This window comes from Falco peregrinus, chromosome 12 (assembly GCF_023634155.1).
Source record: "Falco peregrinus isolate bFalPer1 chromosome 12, bFalPer1.pri, whole genome shotgun sequence".
Lineage (NCBI taxonomy): Eukaryota > Metazoa > Chordata > Aves > Falconiformes > Falconidae > Falco > Falco peregrinus.
In genome coordinates, this window is record NC_073732.1 from 17,152,586 (window position 1) to 17,159,442 (window position 6,857).

Sequence of the window (6,857 nt, forward strand, 5' to 3'; positions counted from 1 at the left end):
TCTAGATGCTCTTGGGACACAGGCTGTAGCGATGGGGTGACTCTTTGGATGTTTGGCTGCAGGAATGTACTTGGAAGAGCTGTACCAAGTGCAGCAGGTTCAGCGGGTGAGTTGGTGTGCTGGAGACCACTCTGTCATTTATTTGGTGTTAGACATGCCCCAGGAAGCAATCATAAATTAAGGTTAGAGACCCTTTTTCCATCTCCTTTCAGATATACACCCACCCCCAAGAGGTTTCTTATTATATATAATGGCAGTATCTGGTCTCATCTGTTTGCCAGCTTTTCCCTATCATCCATCTTTCCCACCCTCTGTTAACTTCAGGACTCCCTCACCAATTTCAGTCCCTCAAACTGGAGGGGAAGGAAAGGGGTGGAGAAGTCTTAAATATACTAGATTCCAGAAAGAAATACCTTAGTAAGGCCTTTTGTAAGCAAAGGACTGGAGAGTGAATTCGCTCCTTCTTAGCAAAGAATCCACATATGGCAAGCAGGCTCGATCGCTTCTGCTGCTCAGGGGACCAGCTGTTAACTGTAGAGCTCAAAAAACTTTGTCACATGTCCTCTGTTTGGCTTATACGACAGGGATTGAAGTGGGAGTACCTATACAGACATGCAGAAATTCTTTTACTGTACCTATTGCATCCCACATATCTATCTCAGAAAAATATCGTAATATTCCTTTGTGCATACTCCTGGAACGGGCCTTACAGGACACCAGCGTCTGCCTCCAAATTCTTCCTGACATCTTGCTGTGCAATGACCCGCAGCCATGCAAGAGCTGATTTCCTGAGGCTGCTGCCTTCGTGCTGACTTGCTGCTCTCCCAGATGCCTTCTCTTGCTGCCTTTCATTTCCTACTCTGCTTACCATTTTATTGAGGTGGGGAATTGTCGTCGCCATTGCAGTAAGGCACCAGGCAAGACCGGGGCAGGTGGCTTCTACTGCAATACGAAGAGCCAATTAATTAAGTGGGAAGTAAGTAGCAACAAGAGTTAATTAATTGGCTTCACAGCTGGAGATCACCCCTACACACGGTCATGCTAAGATATCATACAGTCAGGTCTAGCCTAGTCAAGTGGTGCAGTAGTCTTTGTCAACTGAGTCTGCGAGCATTTGGACCCAAATTTTTGTTCTGTACAAGCATGGGAGGCCACACGCTATGACTATGTTCTATCAGAGCATAAATAATAGGTGGGCTGGAGAGCTGACTGACCAGACCCTTCCATCTAGAGCCAGTCTTGATATTCAAGGTCCAGGAGCAAAGTTTCCGTACTGCAGCTTCAATTTTTTCTGATCCACCAGGTCAACTAGATGCGCACACAAGCTGGACCCTGAGGACATTACGTCTTTTTGATGAGGAGGTGAGAACTATTTACACTCTGCATAAGCTTTTCCCTTGAGACAGCAATCCTGGGCAGGGCCACAGGCCCACTAGAGCTACCTGCCTACCTATATCTTCATCATCTTCTCCAGGAAAGTGTATCAGAGACCAGAAAGTCAAGCAGCTCACAGCGCAACTGGCTTAAAAAAGCATCCACCCCCCGTATCGCTCATCCGTCTGCTCTGATGGCATCAGTGTTGCTGTGAACAGCACTGCAAGTAGTGCTGATTGCAGAACAGCAGCAGGAAGATGCGAATCATTAAAGAGACTCAGCCAAAGCCCTGTAATTAATTAGTTAGAAAAGCATCTTGGCATTATTAGAGAGGCCTAAGCAGAGGAAGTGACACCTCCGTTCTAACAGACTCACCTTCCGCCAGAGCCGCTGCTGTGATGTTTGACATTGTGCTGGTGTAAACAGAAATCAGAAGTCGGTGTGACAGGGACAGGGGCCCCTTGCAGGCTCTGCCCTTGGCCAGAGCTGTGTTGTGTGCTGGGAGGTTTCCATGCTCTGCTTGTGGGCAGAAATCAGATCCTGGAAATGGCTCAGGTAGGGATGATTGCTACTCAGCCACGAAGACCCTGATTTTTGCTGTGATTAAAAGCAAGCCTGGTTTTCCCAGGGTGCTGAACAGAAAGCTGGTTATCCAGATGTTTGTGATTACAAACAGCCATGCATATACAAAAACCTCACCAAGGCACCAGGAACTGGTGTCTCGTGGGATCTAGACACATGCAGGATGCTGCTGTCCCTGGCAAACATGCACAGGCTGGCTGCATGGAGAACTGGGCCATGCTCAGAGCTACATATTCATGGCATGCAAATGTTAAGCTACTTGCAGACTCCCACAGCTGTCATCAGCACACAGTACCATGGCCATGAGCCCCAAAGATGGAATATATCCTATGGGGAGCAGCAGGCTGCTGCGAGACTTAGTATATCGCTGAAAATAAGAGCATCAAAAGGAAGATGGAAACACAAGGCTAAAATAGCCAGGATTGCTTTAAGGATTCTTAATGTCCTTTGGGGAAGGAGGCCAAGCAATGTGGCTAATACATGGGGTGAGGAGGCAGGAGGCCTGGCTCTCCCACTGACCTGCCGTCATACCTTTGGCAACTCTCTTTTTTCCCATGTGCTAATTTTGCCCTTCTCCACTTGGTACTGTCAGCCTCTAGGAATTCGTGAGTCCTGAGTTGGGCCTCCAAACACCATGATTTTGGCTTAAAAATCAAGAGCTATAAGCATATACATATGAATTATGGGCCTTTCTGAATGGCCTTGTGGTTTCTGACTCTAGGGATCATATTTCCAACTGAGCAGGTCAGATTTTTTTGTTATGATTATTATTATTTTAAATGAAAGCCAAGAATTTCACATAAACACAGGGCTCTGGCAGCTTGAGTTGGCAGTGCTGCCCGCTCTTCATGTGTCCTGCCTACTTAGACTGGGAGCGTCTGAGGCATGGAGGCATGGGCTGTCACTGGCCATGTCTGCACAGCATCAAGCAATCTCAGTTGGCTCCCTGCACCTCCCCTGGACAATTGACAACAAACAGCCATTCTCCCAGCTGTTTCCAGTGAGGATGGTAGGTGGGGTAGCTCCCATGAGTTTGGCCTGCATTAGCGTACAGGTGACCAACGGACTGGCAGTGACCCAAGAACAGGCTCCTGGGGGAGAATTTTGGTGCATCCTATTTTGGACCTGCTGTTTCAGCCTTGCCAAGGTGTTTCAAGCGCTCTTCAAGGCAGCAGAGAGATTAGAAACTGAGAACATGTCAGTGCATGCATTTGCTGTTCTCTCTGCTAAGTTTCAGTCAAGATCCCGGTCATCTTCTGGGCAGAGGTTTGAGAGGAAGACTGTGGTTAGTTGAACTGCCCTGCTCACGCCATGATGTTGAACAACTCAGATTCCCAGTGTCTTACCTTGCAGATGTGTGGACATACCACGGGAAGCTCCCTGTCTGAGCAGCTGTCACCAGCTCTGCAATGACAAGAAGCATGTCTTTGGCTCTCAGCTCTGAAGCTCATCTCTTTATGTTCTGAAGTGAAGACATTCTCTGAATACATGAACAAACTGAGATCTTCAAACGAACAACACATTCTTCCTCAGGTCAACTTTGCAGAGAAAGCAAATATTTCAAAAGAATAGAGTTACTGCTCATAGCTCTTTGGAGCCAGCCTGCAAACTCCTCTGCGGCGGCTGTAAATCTGATGGTGGTTCAGTTTAAGGACCTCGCAGATGCTATTTCAAGACTGATATAACGTACCATAAATGGGATTGAAAGCTCCCATCTATAGCAGACAAAGCCTTTGTGGTTCATTCAAACACTGAGGAAACTGACTATTGTGTATATGCGCAGTTGGGATTCATCCAAAAGTGAGTGATAGCCTAAAGAATTTACACCTTTCTTGGCTGGGGAACATGTTGATTTCAGAAGGCAGCAAAGGTAACATGAGGTTACAGGGAGACTCCCTTGCCTGGCATTTAGTATTTGAATCTTGTCTTTTGACTCACCTCAGACTCACTGCAAAAGGGAAGAGTCCCAGAAGGACAGAAGAGCCCCCACCATAGATGATATTCCTGGTTTAGAAGCAACGAGGTATTTGGTCTCCATGGGATGGCAAGCAAATAGAAACTGCTCCCACGGCCTCAGACTCCATTCGTCTGTCTTGCTGAAGAGATACATCAATACATGTAATGTCACACTCAGCTTGTGGAATGCATTTCTATAAAGCACTGTGGGGAACCATGTGACTCCAGAAAGGTTTGGGGGTGCAATTCATCAGCTCTTAGTACAGGTAACAGCCACCAGAGCCACCGTGTAAGGTTAAAAGTAATCAAGTAAACCCAAATGCACACTATGGCCGGGGGCCTGCCTTCAAAGCGTGAGACCATCTCTAATTAACAGGGGTCAGGGAAAGGTCCCCTGGGGCAGACCGCCACAGCAGCGGTACAGCGGGATGTCCTGGGAAGCCGTGCTTCTGGCATCAGTCCCATGTGGGCCATAGAATGAGAGGGATCCTTGGTCTGATCCTGCCTGGCAGTTTCTGTGCAAAATGGGGCCAATTTGCTGGGAAGCTTCCCACCCCCAAGGAGGGAAGAGGTGGGCCACGAGTTTAACAAACATTTTGGTATTTGGAAGTCATTCCCAGTTCTCGTTTAACACACAGACTGCATTTCCCATTGCTAACTGGCAGCAAAGAGCTCATCAACATTTAAATAAGAGGCTTGTTAATGCCAGCGTGAGGCAGGTTTGCATGCCAAGGCTGGCTAAGGTTTCGTGCCAAGGATTTTCTAAGAGAGAATTTCTCTAGGAAACTCCTTCAAAAGGAAGAATTCACTTCTGGTTAAAGAGAGCGAGGGCTTCATTTGAAGAGGTGCTGAGCTGGTTAAGTCAAATGGATGGTGCAAGAGCTGAAAGCCTGTGAAAATCAGACTCCAGCTTTTAAATCAGTTAGCGGAAGAATGGCATGTGGTGTTTTGCAACTGATTATGCTTTCTGCAATGTAATAACTGAAGGAAAAAAACGGGGACACATAACCTCTTCCGTCAGTGCCACTGACTTGCCCAGTGTTGCTAAGTACACCAAGGTGAGGCTTTAAATGCACCTGTTACCAGACTGTGGGAATATTCATTTTCTACAAATGATCAAATGCACCTTAGTACAGGGAGGATCTGCAAAATTTGGCTGTGTTTTGAGATATCAATTAAGTCCTAAAATTACAAATAATTTTTACTCTGTGACTTTGTTTTGAGCCTTCCATATGGAGGCTGAGCCCCCATCTCAGAGCCAGTGAAGAGGAAGGGTGCTGGTTTTGGCAAAGCTAGAGAGTCCTGTACTATACGCCTCTATAGCATGGTTTATTGCCTTTCCTTGTTCTGTCATAGAACAGGAGTAATGTCCGTGGTGTCGGCATACGCACATAGTAATTGGCTTTTGCTGTAATTAAATGCCTCGGTGCCAACGTTTAATCAGCCGCCAAAGCCGTTTATTGCCTCATATACTGCTGCACCATGAGCATTACCCCTTAATTAGTTGCTGAAATAGTGATGATTTAGCAGTGTCTTTATATTTATACTTTAAGACAGCAGATTCAGTCCAACATCAACAATATTGGAAGATAAAAGCAGCCCATTCTGCTATGCAGTGATTTCGGCTTATTTATTTTTCCTTACCTTGTGGAAAAGTGTCATGTGCGTCTCCCAGTGACGCCGCACTGGACATGCAGTTAGCACTTTGAAAGCAGTTGCTGCGTTTCTGCTTTGCTCCAGAACTGACCTTGTGTATTTTAAGTGGATTCAGTATCATTAAAACATTGTCCCCGAATACTCTCAGCAGCAAAAGAGGTGTAGGCTTCCCCCACTTCGACTCACCGTTACCAGGAATGCCTGGATGTGGTCCAGCAGACCAGAGGCAGAGAGCTCCCGACCTTCCTCACAGAAGCTCCCTGGGGAAGGGAGCTCCTCTGTGTCACTGCAGGAGTGTCACTTTGTCTTGCATGGCAAATTGTGACAGGTGACACTGACAGCAGCAGCAATTCTCGTGACAGCTTTATCCAAACCCCTCTTCCCTGCTTTCCCCACTTTTTTTTTTTTTTTTCCAGCAGTGGTGGTGCAGTGTTATGCAGCCACTTGCCATTTTGTGGGGCATAGAGCCGTGAAAGATCCCACTGTGTCCACTTACCTTCACCAGTTTCAGTGGTCTGAAAGCAAGAGGTCTGGTCTATGCTGGTCTTTCAGAGACCCTTGACCCTTGGAGAGAGGCATCTCCAGAAAAGTTTACTTTGCCATGAAGAAGGTGTCTGAAACACTGGAGGAATGACCCTGAGGAGGTTTCTGTCTATCCCAGAGGGAGCCCTGCAGCTTGCTTGCATTGGACTCCTCTGCCAAACAACTAGAGACGGAAGAGATGAACCCTGCCCAGAATTCCTGTTAAGACCAGCACTGTGAACAGATTCCTCAGCTTTCCAAGTTTCTTCCCAGCTTTGAAACCCCCCAAGAAGCTTATAAAACCCTTTCTCAAATTCTCTAATCTAACCCCTTTTCTAATCTTCTCAAAATCCACTACAAAGCAAACGTCACCCTTGCTCAGTAATAATGCTCCACCTATGACACAGAGCTGGTTATACAGCAAGTTAGCCTGGGTATCTTCAAGATAAGCATGTAAGACTCATCTTTGTTTAAAGCCAGGTGGTTACATCTACAGTAGCCACAGCTGGAGACAGCCATGGCATCAGAAGAACGCAGCTCTACAACTGCTTCTTCACTTTATCAGGAACATCCATCCCACCCTAACCCCCTGGGACAGCTAGCCTTGGCACCTGGGTTTTCGATACACTTTGCTCCCAAAGCTTTCATTGTCTTCAACGGATTCTCATAGCCTTTGATTGCAAGAAAAACAGCACCAAACTATCGAATTAATAGCTCCCCCACCCTTGGCCCTTGCCTCTGGCCTCTGGCCTGCTAATGCATTTTGA